The following is a 12,056-nucleotide window of genomic DNA, read 5'->3' on the forward strand; positions in this document are numbered from 1 at the left end:
TAGTTTCAAAGGAATCGATTCATTTCAAAATGGCACAGACATCCATGTTATGAACTGAGTGAAAACTGCCTATGTACATAAAGGGGATAATAAATGTTTCTGCTCAGCCCTACCAAGAATTTCTTGGGTACCATCCTAGAGATTGGGAGCAGGGATGGGAATGCCCTACAGTGGCAAGTCAGGTTTCACCAGGACTCTGCATGCTAAACCCTTGGGTTTTCACCTAGAGAACAGTAGGGAAGCTGATAAAGGCCACTGTCTCTCTGAGGCTGAAATGAAAGGATCTTAGCAGTTTACAGTGGCTTTCTTCCCACACCAGCTCTATTGTGCCTTGGGACTTTGTAACATCAGTGGCTAAAGTCAAACTGAGACCTTAAGTGATAAATACCTATACAAGGATGTAGTTGCCAGAACTGTAACAAGAAATGAAGAGTGTCCTACTAATTAAAGACCATATTAACAAAGGCTGGTTAAGCATGGGGCTCTATAGCCTTTGTTCTTTACGCTTCCAGCTGAAAAACTTAAGAGTTGCCCAAGCCATTCCTCAAAATGTCTCTCTGAAAATTCTACCTGCTACTCTCTAATAAAAAAAGTTTTCTTTATTATGAGCGGGCTCTGCTGTAACGGACAGTTTAGTAGTGAGTTATACCGCAGCTAGGGAAAAGAGCTAGAAAAATCCAATGGAAAAGCCTTTCTTAGCTCTTTTCCTCTGCAAGTCTTCAGTGTGCAGCAGGGTCACACTGGCCTGACAGGGATGGGTGGACCTTTGCTTCCAAGAAGTTCTAGTTACACCAGTTTGTTGGAAAATGAATCACCGAACAAGATAATGTACTAGATGTGTAAATAATCCTTGTTGGGTGCTATTTCACTTTATTAACTAATGTCGAAGTCAGTACAGCAGTTCCTAAAAACTACAGTGCTGTCTTTAAGAACAAGTAATATCATTCATCAAATGTCCATATAAATTCCCTCCATTGAATAAGAAAAATAGGTAATAAGGTGTAAATTCAAGAGAAAATGTCAGTCAAGGGGCAACATTACCCCATGGGTTGGAGGAGGAATGTGGAACTTTCCTTGCCAACCCATGAGAGCCTCAAGTAAAAGAAGCTAGGTGCCTTCTTTATAACTCAAGACACAAGTTAACTATGCTTTTGTAATGCTTGTTGTTTTTGTAGACAACACTTAAGGGCACCTATATTTGCTATTGTATGAGGCTCCAGTAGCCTTGGGTGGACATGTGAAAAACTAGAGGGCAATTTTCCTGGTAGATAACCAAGGAGGAAATTTGAAGGGAAAAAGTAAGAATCTAAGAAATCAGTCAAGGATTAAACTATAAACATAACCAAAACACATGCTGTTTTACATCAGGCATAATAGCAGGTGTTTGTGGTACCACGAATTAGGAATCCTGAAAGAAGATCCCTAGAAGCCAGGAGTTCTGGGTCAAACTGTGGACCTCAGTGAGACATACATCTCAAAGGTGTGTGTGTGTGTGTGCATGTGTGCGTGTGTGCGTGTGTGTGCATGTCTTTCTGTGCGTGCATTTATGTATGCGTTTACAAATTAAAAAAAAACATGTGAGGTGTGGATACCTTTATATGTGTTTGTATGTATTTATGAACTTATATTTAAACTTGACATAGAAGACAGGATGTTCATAATATAAGTTGTTCCTACATGTTCCAGCACATAAATAATATTGGTTTGGGAGGCACCTCTTGCCTCATCTTCTAAAATTCTGAATTAGTTCACCACTGCACACAATCTCATCTGTATCAAACACAATACAATCTTTCTTTGGCCAAGTGCTTAAAAACCATAACGTTTGGGTTTCAACCTTTTTGCTTAATATACCTTCATTCTAACAGTGACTGACTGAAACAATATGAATGAGGTTACCCAGAACTGTAGGAAATTATGTATGAAAATCAGAATGTCTAAAGAAATCATAATCCGATTCATTAAGCTTACCCATCTATCAAAATGAAAGGTGAATGGTTTATGCCCATATATTAATGTCAAAGTGATTGGTAAAAAAAAATGGCAAGGGAATAAAGATAAAATACTTAAAAGTAAATTGATCTAAATACATTCATATTGAAGAAAAAAGTCATTTTTCAGAAGAAAAAAATGTTTTAGATCTCAGCTGATTTATCATTATCTTGAAGAAATGTAGCAGGTCAAAGGTTAAAATGACTCCACCCACATCATTAGCTCCTGAGGAAAAATATGCAATTTAATTAAATTATTATCTTCAAAAATTTTAGTTCCTCCTTCCACCCATGAACAGACCTTCAGAAAGAGGATGACTCACTGATGCCTTATGTTTAACAGAGTCCTTAATAATATACATTGCAAAGAACGTTAAACTGCTAAAACTTCAAAGAAAAATCAGAGAGGTCATTTGGGTTTTATATTGAGCTGTAGGGGGTAGGGGGCATGTTCGTTTCAGTTGCTGTTCAAAAAAATGTAGTTAATTTATTTGAGTATACTTTGAAGTAGTTATAGAAAATTTTTTACTGGAATTATATCATCATAATTTTTCAGAGTGACATATTATGTAAATATAAGCACATTTGCAATACTTCTGAGTGGAAGAAACTCCCCTCTCAAGTCATAAGTTAGATAACACAAGACTAGAGCCACCCGCCAGTTATTATCTCTAAGACAAATAACAGATTGCACGATGTTTTACTGTGTGCCAAGAACTTTTCCAGTGAACATTCTCCCGTGAAAAAAATAGATCACATACTTGTAAAACCATACCCAGCATTGACTTCATAAGGCATGTGGGTGGCTTTAGAGTACTTTCTGCAAGTATTAATTCTATTAGTCAACTCTCAGGAAGCTAATTGTCTTAGAAGATGGCACTAGGAACATTTTGAGAGCTCATCTGTATATCTATACAACAAACAACACAAAAAAGGATTCTCTTCTTAAATAATATACACATGCTTGAACATATCACACCTAAAATACGTCAGCACACCAGCACCCTGGGCTGGTAAAACATCAGATAAAAGCCCAAGCAGACCAGGGTAGAAGCCTTTTCTTTCTAGGTTTTAACAATGCAGCCACAGAAGGAGAGCAATACAGAATATTATGGGACAATTTGTTTTCCAACAGATTGAAATATTGGTGAGATTATTCAAACTCTGAAACCTCCTCAGCCCTGAGGACTGTCACACTTACCACTGTTACGTGGTTAGGAGATCTAAATTTGCTCACACCATCAATGATTTTTCTAGAGGGACTTTGAAAATCATTAAAATGCACAATCATATGAATGAAGGTCAGTCATCAGTTAGGACAATTTTACTTGAAAATTTTGTCATTCTACTCCATAGCAATATCCCCTTTTCAAGCAAAAAGAGCAAAAAATTCAAAATGCTAGTTAAAACAGATCCACATTATAAAACATTTTTAGGTAATGAAGCTAATAGGGGAAGTGGACAGAGGATATCAAAACCCTTCATTTACAACTTCACCATAATTGAGCAATGAAGAACTACAACATACTAGCAGATGTTAAACATTGTCTATATTTACAGCATTTTTCCATGCACATAAACACACATCTCCTTAATAAAATCATCTAGCCCAACTACCAATATATTGAACAGTATGCCAGGCTTCTCCAAATTGTTCTAAGATATAAGATATCATTGTTGCAAAAATCCTAAGTTTAACCCTTAACTAATATTTCATTTTCAGTTATAAAAATAAAATTAAAAAATATCCTTAGAGCTCATAATTTTTTAAAATAGAATAGAATAATGCAATGTATTATAGTATCACTTTATTAGTGCAGTGGAAATATTTAACCTTGCAAGTTAAGCCACAATACTCTTTATTTCAATGATTAAAATGGTTAAATATAGGAAAGAATCTTCTTTGTTAAGACTGAATCTTTTTCTCAAGGTGGCTACTTCACAGAAGCAGGAAACAATATCTTCTGTTATCTAGACAATATATACTCTCCACTAATAAATTAGTTACGTTTCATATATCTGCACATACATTTATATGCACATATGCAAACATAGCTACATGCTCACAAATATATACATTCATGAAATCTATTATGAAATGTTTTTACTCCAGCTATCCATGTAATCAATAATAAAACTGCCTGACAAGAGAAACCAATTTTTGAAGAAATTGAAAAAGAAACTAAACTCAAACTCAGTATGATGAAAACTAGAATTTGTTCCCATTGAATGAGAAACTCTTAGGAATCAAAGGATTAAAGTGTATGCTCTTTGTATTGCTTTGGCTTCAGACAAACAAAGGAAAGAAAACAGTAGAAGGAAGACTGGGAAGAAAGTCATGTGTCCAGTTTTAGCTGTGATCAGAAGGGCCTAGTGGTTTAAGGTAAACTCCTCCTATTTTCTGAACCTTTCACCTGTACAAGGTAAGAATTTAATTAATTTTCAGTTTCCTCTGGCTTTGTGACTATAATGACCCTGGTAATAGCATTTTAATTTTACCTTTAAAATACCTTTGTCCAATTTCTTTCAAAGATGATGAAATATAAAACCACTAACAACTAAAGGTGTCCTAAACCACCACACACAGAAATGTCCTTCACTGAATGACTGAAACCTTTAACCATTCATATACCTAGTGTCATTTGTGAACCAAACACAGCAAGTATGATTTAATTATACTCGTTATCATTAAAATCAAAGAAAAAAACTATGCTTAAAAATCAAGTGAAACAGTTTTAAGGGATCTTCTCTTTGAATAGCTTTCTAAAGGTTATTTCATGCATGTACTATGTGTGTGTATGTACGTACATGGATATATCCTATACACCCACACACACACACACATACACCCACATACACCCCCCCACACACACACACACATTCTCAACAACACTGGAAAAGTTAAGGGGGATTAGATTATGTAATCTGACTTCAGCCTGGAATCTTGTTGTGTATGAGTTATACTATAAGTAGCACTATGGATTTTCATAACATATAATACCACATGACTTGTTCTTTTTGTTTTCCAGATAATAAAACTTTCAAGTGCTTGAAATCAAAGTTAAACACAAGAAAGAAGTCATCATGCTCTAATCTTTACTAAAAATATATTTTATACCATGCTTGCTTATGTCACAAGCATAAAGTACAAAGTTATTAATTACATATTTCTTGGAGCTTTTATAAAAAAATAAAAGGAGTAAACAAAGAACAAAATGTTCCTTTTGATCAAAAGTATCCCACAAAGAATCTAAAGAATTAAGCAACTGATAGCAAAATAAAAGGGAGGTCACGTTTTGGACCTATAGCAAACTAGATAGCTTCCATATGAACATGGGAAGTTTCTTCTTTATGGAACATATGTGTCTGCTCATTGGTTTTGGGGGAGAAACACTTGAATCCTGTCTACTCCATATATACAGATCAAAATCAGACTGCTTAAGTGAACTATAAAATGCAATAGACATTGTTACATTGTTTATCCAATTCACAAACCCAAGCATTACTGAGAGAGTTTAAATGTTTTCTATTTCTTCAGATTCCATGGCAAGACTTCAATGGTAGATTTTTTTTTCTTAAAAAAAAAAAAAAAGAAAAGAAAAAAAGAGCTTCCAATTTCATAAACTCTATGTCAGATCTGGTCCTTTGCTATCCATTCCTGTTTAATTTGGGCACTGAATCATTCAATCTTTAACATTCCTGAATCTTTAAAAGTATATGGGGATATTTTAAATCCTTTTGAGATTCAAATACCATAATATTCAAACATATCACATTAAATAAATCTCTTATTAATTCAAAGCAAAATAATGCAAAATGATTACTTCCAATAACACACTTCCGACATAAAGTGTATTAATAGCCATCTGGACACTAGAGCTCACCTAGACCTCTCTGAGATAAAATGCACACCCTTCACACAACCGCTTTCAATAACTTTTGATGCTAGACCAAACAAATATATTAGGCTATTGTTTCATAATACTATGTTCTCCATACTTTAAATATATCATTGCAGAAGCATTAGTCTAGGTTAAAGGACATCATGAGATAAGTTAGCAATAATGTCATACATGTAAAAAGGAGTCTTCATATATGCATATTAAAGAAAAATTTACATTACTTCACCATTGAGAAGATACTTAATGAACAGTTATTTTTTCTTCAAGATTTATAATAGAAGCTTGACTATAAAATATATCTAAAACACTAAAACTTACATTATTTTCACTAAGTGGATAAATTAAAGAACAAATATGTATCTTGGACTGTCAAAATCAGAAACAAATGATTCTCATTTCAAAACAAATGAGAGGGAAATTCATTAATACTATTGATTTTTAAGAGATCACAATTTCATTAAATATTTCAAATATTAATATTTGTTTTACACACACACACACACACACACACACACACATTCCCCCCGCCTTTTTTTCTCAAAGAAAACAAAAATGTCTCTGTGATCGGGAAAGTCTATTAACCAATCACAGTGAATTGGGGTTAACCAATCATCTCTGGTGAAAATCATTGATTCAATACCTGATGAAGTGATTCACATACACAGAATACACAGTGTGCAGGTGTGCAGCATGGTGACTCTAATGGATGCATGCATGGTGACTCTAATGAATGCATGCATGGTGACTCTAATGAATGCATGCGTGGTGACTCTAATGAATGCATGCATGGTGATTCTAATGAATGCATGCATGGTGGTCTAATGGATGGATGCATGTATGGTGACTCTAATAGATGTATGCATGGTGACTCTAATAGATGCATGCATGGTGACTCTAATGGATACATGTATGGTGACTCTAATAGATGCATGCATGGTGATTCTAATGTATGCATGCATGGTGACTCTGATGGAAGCATACTATGTAGAGAACATACTTCACTGTGACTGCTCAGGATTCAATACACTCTGAAGCCAGGGCAAGGATTTTGATATTATGGTTATTGATTTATTTTCTTTGTTTTAAAAGAGCATCAGGCTAAATACAAGGTTTAAAGATACACCAATAATTTGTACTGCCGATATCCTGTGTATACGGGTGTTGTATATATAAATAGGTGAGAGACAGAAAAACGTTTTTCTCTCCAAGAAGGGAAGTAAGCTGTGCCTTCATATGCAACAGTCCTTCCTCATGAAACTGAGAAGTAACTTAGGAACCACTGAGCTCATTCTTACCAAACAATAGGAAGTAGTTTAAAAAGCCTGCACCCATCTAAGGACAAATGGCCTAAAGACAGAACCACAGAAGTGTCCAACAGTTAAAGGCACAACCATTGTGAAGATTTGATCCACATAACAGAATGGAAATATCTACTGTTTTCATTCCACGCTTCCTAAGATCTAGCAGTATGTACTTTTCCAGATTTATTTAAGCTAACACACAGTAGAATTTCATGCAGTGAGACGAACACATGGCAATGACACAAAATTTGTTTTGTATTAGTTATCGCCCTGCTTGGTGACACTGCTTCATTTGACTAATCAATTCATTTGAATCCATAATTGAACTATAGAGGTGGAATTACAGGAGCTGGGACCCCATGGTATGAAGTCTCTAAGAGAGCATACATGGATCTAATCTACATGGGAAGTAGAAAAAGACAAGATCTCCTGAGTAAATTGGTAGCATGGGGACCATGGGAAAGGGTAGAAAGGGAGGGGAGAGGAATGGCGGGGAGCAGAGGAAACTCAATAAAATCAATTAAGAAGTCTCTAAGGTCTTGCCCATGAGGGCATATGTCTTTCTAAGTTGCCCGCCCTCTTCCTGCTTGTTGTCTGACACAACAGGGTTGCTTTGCCTCTCACCATGTGTAGAGGCCAAGAGACCACAGAATAAAACCTCTGACATTATGAGCAAAAATATTTTTCCTCCTTTTAGTTTTCTCCAGGTATTTTGTTACGGCAATGGAAAGCTTAAATGCTTACAGAAGCATTACTTCTGATGAAACAACAGGAGAGGCACAGCAGAAGACTTTTCTCTTTTACGTACAATAATATCACTAATGAAAATTATCATTTTACATAGCCTTATGTGGAGCAGGAGACATGGTTCAGGAGGTGAAAGGTACATGCTGCTCTTGCAAGGGACCTGTGTCGTTCCCAGAACCCCACAGCAACACACAACCATCAGTAAATTCAATTCCTGGATATTTGATGTCCTCTTCAGGCTCCTGAGCCCCAAATACACAAGCTAAACACTCATACATACAAAATAAAATATTAACCTTCCAAAAACTTGTCTATTTATAAAAGCAGCATAGCATAGTGAGGTGTAAGAAACTACAGTTACCTGACTTCTAGGAAAACAAAGTTCTATTCATAAGTTCTAATGGTACACACAAAAATCTATTCACTATTTGGGTATTAGGCTTAGAAATTACTCTGTGAGTAATTTTTGAAGTCATTATTTAAAAACATTCTGTCTGTGTTCTCCCCATATTCCATTAAGCTCTGTCTGGGATTTTGAGATGGTGACTGTTTAAAAAGAGATGACACGAAACCCAAAAACTTTTCCTATGTTTTTCTCATGATAAAAGAGAAGAGAAAGACAAGTCTTTGATCAAATTAAGCAGAGTGGAAACTGTATACTCTGCAGTCCTCCCAGATATCCACACTGTATATTAGCAATTAGAACTCTAAGACGTCTTGGGCATCAGAGAAGATGGAGTCTGCTCCATTTGGACTCAATTTCCCAGTCCCATTTGTCTTTACGTCACAGGATATCACTTACGCCCCAAACACTAAAGTTTCATTGAACACAGAGAAGGTGCTGCTTCAAGTCAGCATGGCTCAAGAAAATCATAACCAAAGACATCAGAGAATGTATAAGGCAACTTCTTTAACTTGGCAGGAAAACTATGATGTTTTTTATTTGTTTATGGTTTTGAAGAGGTTTGCTGCTGTTTTCTTTCAATACAGTTGTCAGTATTAAAGGAAGATCGATTGCAATATAATATACAAGAAAAGGACAGAATCAACGTCTAGAAGAATGGGTAATAGCAAAGGATTTAAGACAATGAGTGAAGAAAAGCAAAATATAAAATATCAAAGTACAATTATATCAGAGATCACAGATTTCCAAGTTATACACAATTATACATAATAAATAAGACCAATGCTACCTTTGAGTTTAATACTAATACTCATGGCTTATAGGGGCTCTAATTTTTCTACATTTATAATTTTTAAAGCTACTCTAGGACAGAAATCAGTTAAAAACTTCAGTCTAAATGTCTCATTGTTTTTATCATTTTTAACTTTTTTATAAGTGTTATGTGTATATGTGAAGTGTGTCTGCACAGACATGTACCTAAACACACACACACACACCACAATTCATGTGTAGAGGTCAATAGACAACTAATATGACTCAATCCTTATCTTCCAGAGTGTGTTCTCAGAATCTAACTCTGTTTATCTGCCTTGTGTGACAAAGGCTTCTACCAGCTGAGCTATCTTATGAGCCACACTCTCATTGTTTTACAAATAATTCCAGCTTCATTCTACTACAATTAAGCAAATACAGCAAGATGTTTGGCAATGTGGACTGTGAAAGGTGTTAGAGAAAGACGTAAGGTCATATCAGAGGCCTAGAGCCTCGAGATTTGCAGTCTGTGGTTCTCAAATACTAGAAAGAATGCACTTAGTCTCCAGACTCCTCCATGGTTAATTACCCACCTCCTAAAATCTCCACTCATTCTTTGTCCCAAGCCCACGTAGACTAACAATAGAGGACAAAACAGCACTACCTGGGACCATGATTGGACAATAAGAATCTAAAACAATCCCCAGTCTGTGACTGCATACTTTTACAGCATGGCGTAATATAAGTCTGGCAGATGATTTCGAGTGATGGTGAATAACAAATCTTGTGTCCTTAAGTAGGCAGCCTATCCTATGCTTGTCTACTCTGAAAAAATCCAATGAAATTACGAGCTTTGGTATTCTCTTTTATTGTTAGTATATTCTCTAAGAATTCGAACAAGAGAGAAAGAAATACAGGGAGAGGAGAAAGTAGAATGGATAGGGGAGGAAAATAATAAAAGAGAGAGAGAAAAGGGTGAATGGGACGGGAATAGGAGTTAGATAATAGATTAGAGAGATAGGTAGATAGATATATAGATAGATGGATGGATAGATGGATGGATAGATAGATAGATAGATAGATAGATGGATGGATGGATGGATGGATGGATGGATGGATGGATGGATGGATAGATAGATAGATAGATAGATAGATAGATAGATAGATAGATAGATAGATAGATAGATTATAGATAGAGCTCATACATTAGAGTGATCCATAAAGATTCTGAATTAATTGAAACAAGGAACAAAAAGTTACAAACAGTTTTAAACTGCGCTCAAATTCGAGCTATAGTTACACCAAGAGCCAAATTTGGGAGAACGAGAATAAATGCAGGTTCTTCAGGGTCCTTCCAGTTCTCACTTTGTCCATTCACACATAAAAGAGAACAGCAATTTGTTGCATGTGGGTGAGAGGACAGAATTAGCCAGGGCAGAAATGAGCTCACTCATGAAATATTTCACATAGGCAGTGTAATTAATCATTTGAAGTCCAATGTAAACTTAGACTTCTATACACATGTGTGCGTGCGCACGCACACACACACACCTTTGAAAAAAGATTATCCCAATTAGTCATTTCTTTTCTCCATCCATCTTCATGTGGACACCTGTCATAACAGAGTAAGGGAGAGACACTTACATAATCCTAGATTCAGGTGTTTTACAATTTAATTCTTCAAAATCTAACTGACTGAAGAAAGCAAAATTCAGAGCTAGACTTTCCACTTACTTACGATCCTGCATCTCCATAGAAATTATAATGGAGAAGTGTAGGTAGTGACAAAATGTGCCATCTTAACACTCCAATGAGCAGTAACCATAGGAAAGGTACATCATCTCACCTGATTTAATTTTAACTGGCTGTCTTGAGCCTAAACCTGTATTATAGCACTAGCTTAAAATTAGATTTTTCATGAAGCCTCTGGTATTTTCAATTTTCTTGAACAACACGTATAACATATTTGTAGATATGAGGGCAATGTCACCTTCAGATATTTACAGGAGAAGCATTCGACAAAGGCAGCTATCAAGTGTACTCCTCGATATACAAAGGAGCCATAACTCAAAGACCAACCAAGTTATCCTAGCCTTTGGACTTCCCACAAAGCACCCAGAACTAAGGGTTCCAGACTATTAAAGTCTTTGTGATGACTTGACTTCTACCCTGTCTCTATAGTATTCAGGAAATCAACTATTCTCCACTGTCACATTACACGCCTATTCAAGGACGTCACCAACATTTCAATACTACACAATGGTGATATGCTTATGTTTCAAGCCATTCTATGAGACTGTGAATTTCCTAGACAGAAACTTTCATTATTAACACTACTGCTAATGATGTCTCCATTCATCTGTGCTATTTATTAATCAGATTACTAATTTATAATCATTCATACATATAAGCATCTACATGCCATCCATGGTCTTTCAGCTTCCTCCAGGAGGATCATATCTAAGACTGGGACACATTTCCACAAGTGGCAATGTGACACTATGTCACTGGTTATTGGAAAGATAAGACAAGAGACATGAGATTTTCTAAAACTTGATGGTTCTATTGGTCTATAGTATCCCTCACAGAGACAAGCCTCTGTTAAGGTATGTACTCACAAATAGTCTTACAACATGGAGAGGCATTAACACTCTTAAAAGTTTCTCCATATGATTTATCTCTTCAAGAAAGCCTTCAATCTGTTGACAATAAATGGACCCAGAGAATGAATGCTAAGCTAATGCTAAGGACGTCTCATCATCATAATGCATTCTAATCAAGACACCCAGATTCAAATCACTTCGTCTGTATTGATACTGGATAAAGAATCAACTATCACGAACCACGATCCATGTGCACAAGGCAGTAAGTGCACAAATCATGAGACATAAGCATATTTTTAACTTCCTTTTCAACATTGTGAGTCACAGTTCTGTGTTTATAAAGTGTTTGCCATACA

The 12,056-nt window shown here is 35.7% G+C and overlaps 1 protein-coding gene across 3 annotated transcripts in view; it reads right to left on the reverse strand.

Moving 5' to 3' along the window:
* Trps1 (transcriptional repressor GATA binding 1) overlaps window positions 1-12,056 on the reverse strand; it is a 236,252-nt gene that overhangs the window by 193,729 nt on the left and 30,467 nt on the right. The gene's annotated exons all lie outside the window — the stretch shown is intronic.

This window comes from Chionomys nivalis, chromosome 17, assembly GCF_950005125.1.
Source record: "Chionomys nivalis chromosome 17, mChiNiv1.1, whole genome shotgun sequence".
Lineage (NCBI taxonomy): Eukaryota > Metazoa > Chordata > Mammalia > Rodentia > Cricetidae > Chionomys > Chionomys nivalis.